Source organism: Panthera leo, chromosome B2 (assembly GCF_018350215.1).
Source record: "Panthera leo isolate Ple1 chromosome B2, P.leo_Ple1_pat1.1, whole genome shotgun sequence".
NCBI classification, from domain to species: domain Eukaryota; kingdom Metazoa; phylum Chordata; class Mammalia; order Carnivora; family Felidae; genus Panthera; species Panthera leo.
The window spans coordinates 141,672,344-141,688,514 of NC_056683.1; the positions used below are offsets into that span (position 1 = coordinate 141,672,344).

At 39.6% G+C, this 16,171-nt stretch overlaps 1 protein-coding gene and 1 long non-coding RNA gene across 6 annotated transcripts in view; one reads left to right on the forward strand and one right to left on the reverse strand.

Annotated features, from left to right (window-relative positions):
• The window catches only part of SERAC1 (serine active site containing 1), a 74,476-nt gene extending 58,385 nt beyond the window's left edge, over positions 1 to 16,091 (reverse strand). Inside the window, exons 1-2 of one of the 4 annotated variants that reach the window (XM_042940170.1) lie at positions 15,979 to 16,091; positions 15,300 to 15,360 (exon numbers count right to left, since the gene is read on the reverse strand). The gene's annotated coding sequence lies outside the window, so the exon portion shown is untranslated. Of the gene's footprint in view, positions 1 to 468; positions 672 to 15,299; positions 15,361 to 15,638; positions 15,873 to 15,978 lie in introns of those variants that run through there. The other 3 variants (XM_042940171.1, XM_042940169.1, XM_042940172.1) reach the window with 3 other exon arrangements.
• Positions 157 to 11,845, forward strand: LOC122220538. 2 transcript variants are annotated; one of them, XR_006202923.1, is made up of 4 exons: positions 161 to 243; positions 377 to 416; positions 797 to 884; positions 11,621 to 11,845. It is a non-coding gene; the product is annotated as an uncharacterized LOC122220538 (long non-coding RNA). The 2 variants fall into 2 exon arrangements; XR_006202922.1 differs by lacking the exon at positions 377 to 416 and having other exon boundaries at positions 157 to 243.
• Positions 16,092 to 16,171: the final 80 nt, after the last annotated feature.

The window sequence follows — 16,171 nt, forward strand, 5'->3', positions numbered from 1 at the left end:
GGATGTACCCAACACGGTTTAAAATCCTTTGTTAGCTGTTGGCATCCTATCAGAGAAGGAGAACTGTCACTCAACTACTTCATCAACTGAGTAAAGATGATCGAAATATGATGCAATAGTTTCTAGAACAACTCAGTATTCTGGAATCATTATCAGATTGCTTTTGGACAAGACTGCTCTTCTTTTGTGATTGCTATAAAGGAAAAGAAAGGAAAGTGCCTTCAGGGACTCATGTGAGAAAAGGTCCTTTGGTTGAACATAGAAGTTCTAGCAGCTTTATAGTGATAAGGGGGAAATTACGTGGCGTGTATATGTAAGAAATATCCGTTAGAGATAACACAAAATAAAACTTTTATATTTTTTCTCATAATTCCAGTACATCAACTGATGACTAAGCCAACTGATTTAGGCAAAAGGTAAACTCGTGAAGGTCACTGCTTTAAAGGTCATTGTTTCGTATTTTCTCACCTTTTTAACGGGTCGCTACTACTTCTCCATGAGACACAAGGATAATGGTAAAGATGATATAAAGGCTGCAATGAAGTAGATGCTCGTGAAGCCAGGGCAGAAGGCAATGTAAACTACTTTGAGTTTGCGTATAGATTTGTATTTTAATTACTACATGAGAACTTGAGTAAAACAAAAATACAGAGCAATAATACCTATTGCTTCTTTCAATCTTGACGCTAGGAAAGCAGTCAACTATAAAACATTACACAAACGCTCTTTGCTATTACTTCTCTGGCCTAAAAAGCTTTATATTGTTAACTTACACATACCTCCCCGCTTCCCCCAGCAGGCTTCCCTTCTACTAAATCCTGGGAATAAATTAGAGTCTACTGGAAATGTATGTCGTCCTCTTATTTCCTTCTGCGTTTCCTCAGGTGACTTCACTGGCCCTGGCAGCTCTCTCCAGTATAAACCGCTTCATTTCTAACTCTCTCTCAACTGAGTCTTGATTTCTCTGCTCTCCGGCCCCAACTAACCTCCCATCCCTCCCTCATCTGGGAGTGAGCAGCCTGTCCTGTGGCTGTGCTTCTCTCCCCACCCCGCCTTGACCCCGTGGTACATCACTCTCTGCCTCCTCCCTCAACAGTGCTAGACTCCTCCTCTTTCTAGTAGCCTGCAACCCTAATCTGAAAACGTGTTCTTTCTACAAGTGGACAGCCAAAATGGGGTGGAGTGGGGGAGAGTGGTTTGGGGAGAATAAGACAAATTGGGAGCGGGCTCTCAGAATCGTTTCTGCTGTCCCTAATCCGTTCTCTCTGTCCCCACAACGACTGCTCTAAATGACCCACATTCCCTGCGAAGCCTCCTCCCTACCTCTGTCCTTCTCAAATGGTCTCTTATTTCACTGAGAAAGTTAAAACTACAAACTCCCTCAACTTCTGCCCTTATCCTTATCCTTACCTATAAGCAAGGATAGATCCAGGTAATGAAGGGCCTAACATTTATTCACATGGGGAGGAAGGAGGTGGGGAAGTTCTTTAAAAAAAAAAAAAGAACACAAAATCACAAATGCCAAATTAGGTTCTAAAATAAAAGCTATTTAGAATGAGAAAAGATATGATAACAAATGACTGAAGTCTTAGAAATTTTGATACCTTTCTTCTGAGATTTCATGAGGCAATCTGTCAGAAATGCTTGTGGAAAATGTTTCTGGACCACAATCTGGCATCCCCTCTCCCCTCAGGACATTACAAATCCTGGTAACTCCTAGCACTCAAAGGGCCCACGCCAGTAAGGTGCCCGAAAGCATCAGGTTCTTGACTCTCTGGTCAATCCACCTTGGCCTACAAATGATACACATCTGTGCTGCCTTTTCCAGATTCCAAATGGATCTTCTGCACTGTTCTTCCCAGTTTCTGAGGAAAACATCTCGTCCCCTTTCCAAGGGGAAATCTTGTCCTGGGTCTCATCTCTTTCACTTCCACAGGGACCTTGACTCATTCACTAGAAACGCTTTTCTTGTCTTAATCCTCACTCCCTTTCTTTCAGCTCTTCCTACGCCTCCTCCCTCAAATACCGGATTTCCAATGTTCTCCCATCAACACACGAACACAAATGACTGGGGGGGAGGGACCTCCCTCCCTCCAAGTGCCTCTCCTCTCACCTTCCCTAGGATTCTCTCTCCACTGTCCTTCTCTAGCACTGACATAGCACTCCCGAAAGTCAGCAGTGAGTGACATCTTTGTTTCTAAATCCACTTTTCAGTCCTCCTCTTGTTTTTTTCTGAAGCGTCTGACTTCTCTCCTTCTCTAGCTACTATGACTCCCGGCCTTCTGGTTTGATTCTCACATTTCTGGCTGCTCCATCCCGTTACTCATTCAACATGTACTGAGCACCTATCAACCGTCAGGGATGGAAACTTAAGATGTGAATAAGGAAGTATGGCCCCTGCCATTACTGGGCTTACAAGTGGGGTGGGGCTATCTCCACCTGACCCTTAAAGATCAGTGTTCCAGTGACTTCCATTTATGGCTCTCTTTTTTACCTCATGCTATACCCTCCAGCTGAGAAATTTCAGTTTTTTCTCGTTTGACTTTCTTTTGCTGTTCTCTAAATCTCGACTTCTTCCATAATTTCTTCCTCTTTCTATCTCTCTGATATACATTATGGGTCAAGATAGAACTTCAGATCTATCTTCCAATTCACCAATTCGTTTTAAAAATGTATTTAAGCTTCCATTCATCTATCCACTATTTCAGTAACTTTTTTTATTTTTAAACTTTCTAGCTGGCTCATCTTGCCTGCTTTTTCTTCCCTTTGGACACACTATTTTGTTTTGTCTTAATGTATGGTAGAATTTTTTTAAATTTTTTTTATATGAAATTTATTGTCAAATTGATTTCTATACAACCCCCAGTGCTCATCCCAACAGGTGTCCTTTTTCTTAAATGGTCACAAGTTATTCCTTTTTTTATTTTTTGGTAGTTTTTGGTTTTGGCAGTACCCCCCTCTACTGATTCGGGAGGTGGCTTTATACCTTACATTGGCCATAAGACCACAGAAAAATGATGCAGGCAGACACGTGAGAAGCACTGAGGCTTCTGTCTTTGCTGCTGTTGGGATCCTTGTGATCACCATGTGAAGATGCCCAGTTAGTCTGCTGGATGATAAGAGAAACGTGGTCCAATATCCCCATTAGCCCAGCTACCAGTACCAACTGCCAGGCATGTGAGAGCATCCCAGACTAATTCACTCCTTGCTGTCCCTACGAACCCCCTATCTAAACTTTAGACTTGTAAGCAATAATAAAATGGTTCTTTTCGCTATTAGGCTTTGGGGGAATTTAAACTGCAGCAATTAGCTAACTGATACATATGGTTTCTGAACATTCCTTTACACTTTAAGCTTATCTTAAAGTTTGTTAGAACCACTATTTCTAATAATTAGGGCTGGCTTCTTGGTGGTTTGCTTAAATTCTTTGTAATCTTTGATTGAGAGCTCATTTTCAGTGGGAGTATCTCTGGTGGGAATCCTATTATCACCGTGAGCTATAGCAATTCAAATTTTCTCAGCCAAAACAGGACAGGTATTACCAATTTATAGATTTCTCAAATTGGGTTCCCAGCATTATCAGGACAATGTTAATACAAACCCCACAGACATATGTGGTACAGATTTAGAGTACAAATTTCCACTCTTTCATGTTCCTAGTAAAAAGGGTATTTCTGGGGCACCTGGGTGTCTCAGTTGGTTGTCTGACTCCTGATTTTGGCTCAGGTCATGATCTCACAGTTGTGAGATCCAGCCCAGCATCAGGTCCTGCACTGGGCATGGAGTCTGCTTAAGATTCTCTCTCTCTGTCTCCCTCTGCCCCTCCCCTGAGTGCTCTCTCTTAAAAAAAAAAAAAAAAAAAAAAGGAAGTTTCCAATACTATTTCTATAGTCTAATGGGAAGAAATTTTCTAATTCCTATCTCCTTGAAGGTGTATGCCTTTTTTTTTTTTTTTTTTAATTTTAGAGATAGCAAATGAGCAAGGGAGAGGGGCAGAGGGAGACAGAGAATCTTAAGCAGGCTCCACACTCAGCACAGAGTCCGATGAGTGGCTTGACGCAGGACTTGATCCCATGACCCTGGGATCATGACCTGAGCCAAAATCAAGAAACAGACACTCAGCTGACCGAACCACCCAGGTGCCCCAAAGTGTATGCCTTTAGACATCATCTTTAACTCTACATGAACTTAGGTCCAAGTAATTAAGTTCTCTATCAGTTTGTAATAATCCTGCAAATGCTTCAACCTTCCCTCAGTGCTATTACTTTCTTCTGAGTTTCTTCTTCTCTTCCTTCTCACAATTCCAAGTTCTTCCATTACATTTTAACTAAAGTTTTCATGTGCATGAAGCAAGGGTGCTGCCTAGAAGTAACTTTTTATTTTTATTAAGTTTATTTGGGAGCACATGCATGTACAGAAGAGGCAGAGAGAGGGAGAGATTGAGAATCTCAAGCAGGCTCTACGCTATCAGCCCAGAGCCCAATGTGGGTCTTGAACTCATGAACTGGGAGATCACGACCTGAGCAGAAATCATAGTTGGACACTTAACCAACTGAGACATCCAGGAGTCCCTAAAAGTAACTTTTTAAATTTAATCATATTATTCCCTTGCTTCAAATCTTTCAGTAATTCCCCACTGTCGAAATCTGTATTTCTTAAAATTTTGGTCTCTAGGAAATTAGTGGTACTAAGTTATCTATCTAAAGTACTGCAGGTTATCTCAGTTTCAGAGGAAAAGTGATAAAAAAAAAAATTTGTTCATTCACCTTTTTTTAATGGTAACTTAGATACACCTTTAAATATTCCCCTTAAAAATTTTTTTAATCTTTATTTATTTCTGAGAGACAGAGAGTGTGAATGGAGGAGGAACAGAGGCAGAGGGAGACACAGAATCCAAAGCAGGCTCTGAGCTGTCAGCACAGACGGGAAGCACAGACAAGTCCAGACCCATGAACCACAAGTTCATGACCTAAGCTGAAGTTGGATACTCAACCAACTGAGCCACCCAGGCACCCCTCACCTTTTAAATGTACAGTTCCAAAGTTTTGACAAATGCAATCAAATCAAAATATGAAACACTCTTACCAACTCAAATAATTTTGTGCCCTTTTGTCAAATCTCTTTCATACACAGTTCTGGAAACCACTGATTTGTTTTCCTCACCCTAGTTTTACCTTTATTAAGAATGTCCTATAAATGGAATCATATAGCACATAGCCTAGGAGTCTGGTTTCTTTTCCTTAGCAAAAGGCAACTGAGAATCATCTTGTGTTATTATATCAGTAATATTATATCTTGTGTTATTATATCAGTAATATCAGTAACTATTATTCCATTATATGGATATTACTTGTTTGTTTATATATTCCCCAGCTGAGAGACAGTTGGATTGTTCCCAGTTTTTGGTAATTATGAATAAAGCAGCTATAAACACTTGCATACAGATTTTTTTGGTATAAACATTAGCTTTGATTTCACTTGGGTAATAACCTAGATGTGAGTCAAAAGGTAAATATATTCTAACTTTATAAGAAAGTGCCAAACTTTATTCACAGCCAGTTGCTTTTATTTTACCCTTTCTAACAGATGTGTAGTAATAGCTCATCATTGATTTAACTTGCATCTCCTCAGTAACCAATAATATTAAGCATCTTTTCACGTGCTTATCTGCCGTGTCTGTATTCCTTGGTGAAAAGTCTGTTAAAATATTTTGCCCATTTTTTAAAGTTTTTTTTCAATGTTTTTATTATTTTTATTTTTGAGACAGAGTGTGAGCAGAGTAGGGGCAGAGAGACACAGAATCCAAAGCAGGCTCCAGGCTCTGAGCTATCAGCACAGAGCATGATGCGGGGCTTGAACTCATGAACTGTGAAATCATGACCTGAGCCGAAGTCAGATGCTTAACTGACTGAGCCACCAAGGTGCCTCTCTTTTGCCTATTTTTAATAAGGTTGTTTGTTTTCTTATTATTGAGTTTTGGGAATACTTTACATATTCTGGATAAAAGATCTTTGTTACATGATTTGCAAATATTTTCTTCCAGTCTATGGCTTGTCTTCATTCTCTTGTATTTTTGGAAGAGTGGAAGTTCTCAATTTTGATGAAGTCAAATTAATCAATCTTTACTTTATGGATCATACTTTTGGTATTGCATAAAAGAAGTCTTTGCCTAACCCCAGGTCACTAAGATATTCCCCTATAACTTTCTCTGCAAGCCTTATAGTTTCAGGTTTTTACATTTAGACTCATGATACATTCTAAGGGAACTTCTGTTTAGGGTGAAATTTTTTTGCATATGAATGTGTAATTGTTTCAGAATCAGTTGTTGAAAAGACACCATTTCCTCATTTAATTGCCTTTATTTACATCTTTGCCAAAAAATAATTGACCAAAATAATTGACCATGTGTATATGTTGTCTACTGCTATAATCTTTTTCCATTGCCACACAGTGCTGATTATTGTAGATTTATATAATCTTAAAATCTAAACTTGTTCTTTTTTCAAATGGTTTTTGATACTCTAGTTGTTTGCCTTTCCATGTAAATTTTAGAATCAGCTTACTTCTACAAAAAATTCTTCCGAGATTAATACTGAGTTTCCCAAGCCATGAACATAAATGATCTCTCCATTTGTTCTGTCATCTTTTATTTTTCCACCCATGTTTGGTTATTTCCAGCATACAAATATTACCATGTATTTTTTAAAACTTATACCCACGTATTTCCTGGGTTTTGGTACAAATGTAAATAGTACTTCCAGGATCTTTTAAATTTCAATTTCCAATTGTCCTTTGCTAGCATACGAAAATTGCTGATTCTGTGTATTTCCTTATAACCTGTGACCTTGCTAAACTCATTAGTTCTGGGACTTCTTTGGCAGGGGTAGGAGACCGTTGGGGATTTTGACAATTATGTTGCCGGTGAAAACAGTTCAATTTCTTTCTTTCCAATCTATATGCCTTCTATTTTTTAATTTTGCTTTACTTCACAGGATAGGACCTCCAGAACAATACTGAATAGAAGTAGTGAGGCAGATCTATCCTTCTATTGCTCCTGATCTTAGGAGGAAAGCACTCAGTCTTTCATCATTAATGATGTTAGCTGCAGACTTTTTTGTAGATGTCCTTTATTGGTTTGAGGGCATTCCCTTCTATTCCCAAATTACTGAATTTTGACAAAAACATTTTGTTCATCTATTAAGGTGAACATTGGATTTTTCTGCAGTCTGTTAATATATTACTTGATTAATATTCCCAGGATAAATTGAAGTCATGATACACCATTATCCTTTTTATATATTGTTGGATTCAATTTGCTAGTACTTTAAGGATTTTTATGTCTATGTTCATGAGATATTAGTCTCTAGTTTCATGTGATGTCTTTAGCTTTCACATCAAGGTAATGCTGGTCTTACAAAATGAGCTGGTAAGTGTTCCATGTTCTTCTATATTCTGGAAGAGTTTGTGTAGAACTGGTATTCTTTAAGTAGTATTCCTATATTATCTTTTTCAGGTCTTAGGGTCTAAAGTGCAGTCTTCTCTTTCATTCCTGATTTTGGCAATTTGTGTCTTCCCTCTTTTTTTTCTTAGCTTCTCTGGCTAGAGGTTTATCAACTTTGTTGATATTTTCAAAGAAGCAGCTTTTAGTTTCACTGAATTACCTTGTTTTTCTATTATCAATCTCATTGATTTGTGCTCTTATCTTTATTAGTCTCTGCCTTCTGCTTGTTTTGATTTCAAATAGTTCTTCCTTCTCAAACTTCTTAAAATTGAAGCTTAAACCACTGTTCTAAGGTTTCTTTTCTGTTAGTTTATAACACTAAGAGTTTCCCTTTAAGTTCTGCTTTGCCCGTATCCTTCAAATTTTGATATACTAGTGTTCTTTCATTCAATTAAAAATATTCTTTTAAATTTTTTACAAGTTTTTTTAAAGTTTATTTATTTTGAGAGACACCAAAAAAGCATAAGCAAGGGGGAGGGGCAGAGAGAGAGAGAGAGAGAGAGAGAATCCAAGTAGGCTCCTTGTGGTCAGTGCAGAGCCTGACATGGGGCTCAAATTCACAAAACTGTGAGATCATGACCTGAGCCAAAATCAAGAGTTAGACACTTAACAGACTGAGTCACCCAGGCACCCCTAAAAATATTTTCTAATTATAGTGTGACTTCTTCTTTGACTCATGGCATATTTAGAAGTGTGTTATTTAATTACCAAGTATTTGGTAATTTCCAGATATCCCTGATTTTTAGCTTAATTCCACTGTGGCTGGAGAACAGGCTTTGTATATTTTGAATTCTTTTAAAACTTGATTTGTTTTATGGCACAGAATACAGTCTACCTTAGTGAATGTTCTACATGCACTTGCAAAGAATGTATATTCTACTGTTGTTTAGAAGAGGATTCTACACATCTCTATAAGGGAAAAATGGTTGATAGTGTTTTTTAGGTCTTCTCTTCCTTACTGATTTTATGTCAACTCATTCTGTTGATTACTAACATGGAAGTACTGAAGGCAGGGGCTAGTCAGATCATGAAAGTCCTTTTTAGCTAAGTTAAGGAGTCTAAAGTTTACCCTGAGTTTTGGGAAGCTGTTGGGAGATTAACCTTAAGAAAATGGAGTAACATGATAAAAGTAATTTTTTTTTAACTTGACAAGGTCGGAAATGAGTTGGAGAAAAGCCAAAGCAGCAATGGGGAAAACCAATAGGGAGACTTATAATGATAATTCAAATAGAAACATGTACTTGAATTAAAGCAATTGCTCTGAGAATGATGAAGAAACAGATTTAGGAACTATTAAGAGAATTGGATAACCACTTGAATAAGAGGTGGAGAGTCACGGATAACAGGGAGGAGATGGTTATGGTTGTTTCTGGTTTGGAATACTGAGTATGTAGGGAAAACATTTACCAAAATAGGGAAATACAGGAAGAGTAATTGATTTGAGAAGAAGGATGAATTCCCAATTTCAATATAAGGTTCTTATAAAATATTCATGTAAAAGGTCTATTAAATTATGTGGGCTTAGCAAACACGTCTAAGCCATACAAACGAATGAGTCATTAGTACATACTATGAATTGAAATCATATGTTGGGGTGCATTTATTGAAAAACAGTGTATAAAAAAGTGCTTCTCAAAATGTCATTTTAAGATTATCAGCAGATCATTAATATGCAGACTCTTAGGCACTATTTTAGATTGCCTTTCTGTTTTCAGTCTCACAAGGTCGAAACCCAGGTGTTAACAGGGCTGCAGTCCTTACTGAAAGCTCTGGGGGAGAATCCACTTCCAGGCTCACTCAGGTTGTCGGGGGAATTCAGTTCCATGCAGCTGTCAGACTGAGCTCCCTGTTTCCTTGCTAGTTGTTGTCTAGGTGCCACCCTTAGCTCTCAGGGGCCACCCTCTGGTTTGGGCAGGTAGCCTTCTACATCTCAGAACCGGCAACAGCTTATGCTTTCCACATTGCCTTATCTCGGACTCTTCTGCTTTCCTATTCCACTTTTAAGGATCCATGTGATTATATTAGGCTCTCTCCGATAATCTAAATTTAGTTTAAGTCCTATAACTTTAATTCCATCTGCTAAATATTTTTGCCACATACATAACATATTCACAAGTTCCAGAGATTGGGGCATGGACACCTTTGAGGGACCAGTGTTCTGCCTACCATGAGCTACTATGAGCATTCTGATACAAGACTTTTTCTAGACATACATTTTCATTTTCATACATTTGGGTGAATACCTAGGACTGGAATTGCTGGGTCATCAGGCAGATATATGTGTAACTTTATAAGACACTGCCAGATATTTTTCCAACATGATTGTACCATTTTACGCTGTAACCAATAATGAAGGAGCATGAGAGTTCAAGTGGTTCCACATCCTCACCACCATTTGATGCTGTCAGCCTTTCGGATTTTAGCAATTTTAGTGGGCACGTGGTAGTATCTCCTTGTGGTTTTTTTTAGTTTATTTTTGAAAAAGAGAGGGAGAAAGAGAGAGAGATTGAGACAGAGAGCAAGCAGGGGAGGGGAGGAGAGAGAGGGAGGCATAGAATCCGAAGCAGGCCGCAGGCTCTGAGCTGTCAACACAGAGCCCGACACGGGACTCGAACTCACGAACCACGAGATCATGACCTGAGCCGAAGTTGGCACTTAACCGACTGAGCCACCCAGGCGCCTCAGTATCTCCTTGTGTTTTTAACTTGCAATTCCCTGAAAACTAACAATGTCGAGCACTTTTTCATATTTGTGTTAGCCATTTACATTCATTTTTTTGTACATGAAGTGTCTGCCAAGGCTTTTACTTATTTTTCACTTGGACTGTTTGCGTTTTTTTAAATGAGTTATTAGCTCTCTACTCATTCTGGAACCAAATCCTTTATCAGATATATGTACATATATACTGCAAACATCTTCTCCTAGTATGTGACTTATCTATTCATTTTCTTAAAGATACCCTTTGATGAACAGAAGTTTTAATTTTCAAGTCTCTTTTATCAAATCTTTTTTTATTGCATTCTGTGTCCTATGTTAGATATTGCTGCCTACCTCAAAGCCACAGAAATCCTCCTGAGTTTGTTTTACCTTTTACTTATAGGTTTTTGATCCATCTCAAATTAGTTCTTGTATACTGGATGCAATAGTTTCACTACCCACCCACCCCCACCACCATGTGGATATCCAACAGTTCCAGCATTATTTGTTGAAAACCTTTTACTTTCCTCACTGAATTAACTTGTGCCTTGGTTGAAAAACCAATTGACTATTTAAGTGTGGGCATATCTCTGGACTCCACTGCGTTTCATTGATCTATTTGTCCATCCTTATATAAATACCATACCATGTCGATTATTAGAGTTATATTACAAATCTCGAAGCTAGGCAGTACAAGTTCTCTGTTTCTGTTCTTCCTTTTCAAGACTGACTATTCTAGGTCTTTGGCACTTTCACACAGTTTTAAAGTCAGCTTGTCAATTTTTGATTTTTAAAAAATCTTTGGATTATGATTGTGATTGCATTAAATATGAAATGCTAATTTTAATAACAGAGGAGAAATTCTGAAAGACACAGAAAGTAAAAAGGGAGGGATTATGAGTACCAAATGAAACAAATATTCAAAAGCTCCATTAAATTTAACAACAGGGGGGTCACCAGGGCTTTCACCATTTTCACTGCCCTGGTTGAAGAAGAAACCAAACTGAAACTAAATATCCAATTTCCTCTTCATTCTTATTAATAAAACACCAGAATTGTAGCTGGGCATACAGGTAACTGAATAAAGACTACCTGTCTTTCCCTCTAGTTAAGGTGACCACTAATTAAAAACAGGCTAATGGGCTGTAAGTGGATATGTCCTGTGCAACTTCTGAAAAGTGTCCTTCAAAGAGCATGTGCCTTGGGGCACGTGGGTCGCTCATTTGGTGGAGTATCTGACTCTTGATTTCAGCTCAAGTTATGATCCCAGGCTCATGGGATGGAGCAGGTGAGCCCATGTTGATCAGGCTCAGTGTGAACCTGCTTGGGATTCTCTCTCTCCCTCTGCCCATCTCCCCACCTTGCTCTCTAAAAAAAGAATATATGCTTTTCATCTTTCCTTTTCCTTCTTGCTATGAGCAGGTGGCATATGAAATTAAAGCAGCCATCTAAACCATGAGGTAGCACGCTGAAGATGGCAGAACAGCAAGACAGAAGAGCCCAAGTCCCTGATGACCATGGAGCTGCCACACCAGCCAAGGCCTGCCCACCTATGGAATCATGTGCAGAGTTAAGCTATTATTATCATCTATTTTCTGTGTAATGCAGCCAAATCCAATTCTACTAGATCAGTTTTAAATATATCTATATGCCAGTCATTCCAAAGGTGCACCTTCAGCCACAGTCTTTCTGGACTCATCTATCCAACCACTATTGGAACATTTCCACTTGCAGGTCAAACAGGTCTTTCAAACTTAACAATCCAAAACAGAATTCTCTATTTTTTCTTCCTATAGTCTTCCTCCACTCATCCTCTTCATTGTCACCAAACAGCAAATGGTTTTGGTGACAAATGATAAATGATCTACCTTGTAGTTCAAGCAAAATACCTAGATGTTGCCCCTGATTCCTTGTTTTCCCCTCACCCCCTATCCAAACCATGCACAATTCCTGCTCTCTGCCATCAAAACACATCCCAAAAATGGGGCGCCTGGGTGGCTCAGTCGGTTAAGCGGCCGACTTCGGCTCAGGTCATAATCTCGTGGTCCGTGAGTTCGAGCCCCGCGTCGGGCTCTGTGCTGATGGCTCAGAGCGTGGAGCCTGTTTCAGATTCTGTGTCTCCCTCTCTCTGACCCTCCCCCGTTCATGCTCTGTCTCTCTCTGTCTCAAAAATAAATAAACGTTTAAAAAAAACAAACAAAAAAAAATACATCCCAAATCCATCCTCCTTTCTTCATCTTCACTGTTACCCCTCTAGTTCAAATCAACATTATCTTTCATTTGGAATAATGTAATAGCAACCTCAATGGTGCTTTTTGTAACTTAAGAAATCCTTCCCAGTGAGATGAAAAAATTCCAGAGACAGACAGTAGTGATAGCTACACAATAACACTGAACTATATACCTAAAGGAGCTAAAATGGTAAATCTTATGTGAAAAATAAAAACTTTCCTGGAAACAATACAGACTCCTATATATTTTTTTCTAAATATTATATAGATGTCTTTCATACGGCAGTCTTTAATCCATCTAGAAATCACTATTGTGAACAGACAGTAATAAGAACCTAATTTAGTCTTTATTCTACATGGATACCATGTATTTCAGCATTATTTAGTGAATAGCATATGCTTTCCCTGGTTTTATAAGACCATTTCGTAGTATGCTAAGCTCCCATATATATGTGGGTGCATTTCTAGGCTTTCTATTCTATTCCATCAGACTACTTTTCTATCCCTGAATCAATACTAGTAATTAAGAATAAATAGTCTTAATTATCATAGCTTCATATTAAGTTCTGATATCTGGGAGGAAGGGACTTCATTTTTTTCAAAATTGACTTAGCTATTCTTAGTCCATTGGCTTTCCATATGTATTTTAGGTTCAGCATGTCAAGTTCTGTGAAAAATCACATGCAATTTTCATTGTAACTATACTGAATTTGTAGAATTGGGGGAAACTGACACCTTTATGCTATTGAGTCCTCCCACCCATGAATATGGTATATCTCTTCATTTACTTGGGTCTTCTGTGTTTCAATAGAGCATTGTAATTTTCTCCCTAGAGGACTATACAGCTCTATACAGATCTATTTCTAGATACCTTTAGTTTTGAATACTGTTATGAATAGTAACTTTTTAAATTAAAATTCCTAGTTAGTTATTGCTGGTATATAACAGTCACTTTTTAATTCAGAAATCTTCCTGAAGCCCATTTTTTTCACTATTGGATAAAACTTCCTTTTTCCATTGATTTGTGATCTTTTCTCTTACCTCATAAATTCATGCATATGTATGCCTACATATGTACCTACACATATACACATATTTTTCTTTTGTTCCTGGGATGTTTATTCGATTCCATTGCTTTGTCTCATACTACTGTCACTGTTTTAAATACTGTAGTTTTATATTTTTATAACATTACTCCTCTGTCTCAAACTTTTCTTAGCTCTTTGTTAGTTTACTCTGCCAGGTAAATATTACAATCATTTTGCAGATTCCTCACCAGAACCTACCTAAGTTATATGATTTGGGGGTTCAGAGGCCATTCTGACACCCTCTAACCGAAGCAGTCTTTCCAGTCACTGTTACATCACCATCTACCTTCTTGTTAGCTGATTTTAGTCTTTCTCCTCCCACTGTAATTAGTTGCTTGTTCATCATTGTATTCCCAGTGTCTAGAACAGTGTCTGGCACATATCAAATGCACAAAAATGTTTGCTGAATAAGTGGATGGAGATTTTAAATCTGGACAATTCAGGGAAACACCTGAAGAAAAGCAGGTTTTGAAGTAACTGCGAAGGATGAGAACTAGTTCACTTTGAGGAGGTGCTTCGAATTACACACAGGTGATTAATGTGTAGGCTTCGGGCCAAACGGCCAAGTAGAATGCATGCAAGGAAAAAAAAAAAAAAAAGGAAAGAAAGAAAACATACTTGCAAATATCAAGTGTTGACAAGGATGTGGAATAAAAGGAACACTCAGGGAGACTGGGTGGCTCAGTGAGTTAAGCATTTGACTCTTGGTTTCCGCTCAGGTCAAGATCTCACAGTTTGTGAGTTCAAATCCCATGTTGAACCCTACATTGGGCTCCCTACTGACAGTGCAGAGCCTGCTTGGGATTCTCTCTCTCTCTCTCTCTCTCTCTCTCTGCCCCTCCCCCTGCTCATGCGCACATAGGCTCTCTCTCAAAATAAATAAATAAACTTTAAAAAAAAAAAAAAAGGAACCCTCATACACTGTTGGTGGGAAAGCAAGCTAGTGCGGGAAAGCAAGCTAGTGCAGCCACTGTGGAAAACAGTATAGAAGTTCCTCAAAAAAAATACAGGATTACCGTATCATCTAGTAATTCCACTACTGGGTATTCACCCAAATAAAAACATTAATGCGAAAAGATATGGGCACCCCTATGTTTATTACAGGCTTATTTACGATAGCCAAGACACAGAAGCAACACAGGTGTCCATCCATAGGTGAATGGATAAAGCAAACAAGATCTATTCATGGACTATTAGGCATAATAAAGAATGGAATCTTGCCATTTGCAACAACAGAGATGAAACTAGAGAGTATAATGTTAAGTGAAATAAATCTGTCAAAGACAAATACCGTAAGATTTCATTCCTACGTGGAATTTAAGAAACAAAACAAAGAAGAAAGACAAACCGACTTTTAAATATAGAGAACTGGTGGTAGCCAGAGGGGAGGTGGATAGGGGGATGGGCGAAATAGGTGAAGGACATTAAGTGTGCACTTACAGTGATGACCAAAGTGTTGAATTTTTATACTGTTCACACCTAAAACTATAATGGCATTGTATGTTAACTATACTTGGATTAAAAAATCTTAAAAATTAAAAAAATTGGGGGGGGGGGCACCTGGGTGGCTCAGTCGGTTGAGCATTTGACTTCTGCTCAGGTCATGATCTCACGATCTGTGGGTTTGAGCCCCGCATTGGGCTCTCTGCTGTCAGTGCAAGGCCCGCTTCAGAGCCTCTGTCCCCATCTCTCTCTGCCCCTCCCCCACTTGTGTTCGTTTTCTCTCTCAAAAACAAACATTTAAAAAAATTAATAAAAAAGGACACTTTGGAAGAACCATACCTAGAGAGCACGCACGCGGAAGCAGCAATACCGAAACCAAAAAGAGGCAAAAATTTGAGGGCTAAAAAGAGGAAAACGGAATATAAGAGCTGGGTTCATAAATCACACAAACACACCAAGCAATACAATGCAGCATTAACTTATTTGGGGAAGTACAATTTAACCTAAGGAACCTAAGCAAGAAGCTCATCCCTCCACTGGTAAAAAATAAAGTGAGAGCTCTAGTAGACTATACATCAAATTTTGGGGAAAGAATTAATTTTAGAACCCTCTGGGGTCTTCCACTTTAAGATGACCGTTACCGGGTTTAAAAATCTAAAAGCATTCAATGTATTCAACCTCTCCGGTCAGAGCTAGAAGCTGTGGTTTGGCAGGTGCCGATTTGAATGAAGGGACTGTTTCCTACTCCTTCCCATCATCTTTCCGTGACTACCGAGGCGGGGCTGATGGTACCGGCAGGTGCTTTTTGGGCCTCAGAGAGGTGCCGGAGCTGGGCAGCGAGTGGGAACGAAGGGTCGGGCGGCCCAGGCTCAGAGAGAGGCCCTCAAGCCCGGCGGCGGGTCGGCGGGTCAGCAGGTCGGTCGGGAGCCGTGCCCCGGCGCCGCCCTCCCCACTCCCCGCCGTGCCGGCTTCACGGACACCCTCGCCCGCCCCCACGAGCCCGGGCTCCCCTTCCTACCTGCCGGCACGCGGACTCGGCCCGCCCTCAGCCGCTCACCCCCGACCCCGTCGGCAGGCAGCGAACCCTTCTCGGCGGTTCGCAGCTGGAGCCCTCCAGCCGCCTACCGGCGGCACGTGATACCGCCCCCGCCCCCGTCGCGCCCCGCCCCCTCGGCCCAGCTCGCGCCCCGCCCACAAGAGCGTCGCTGACC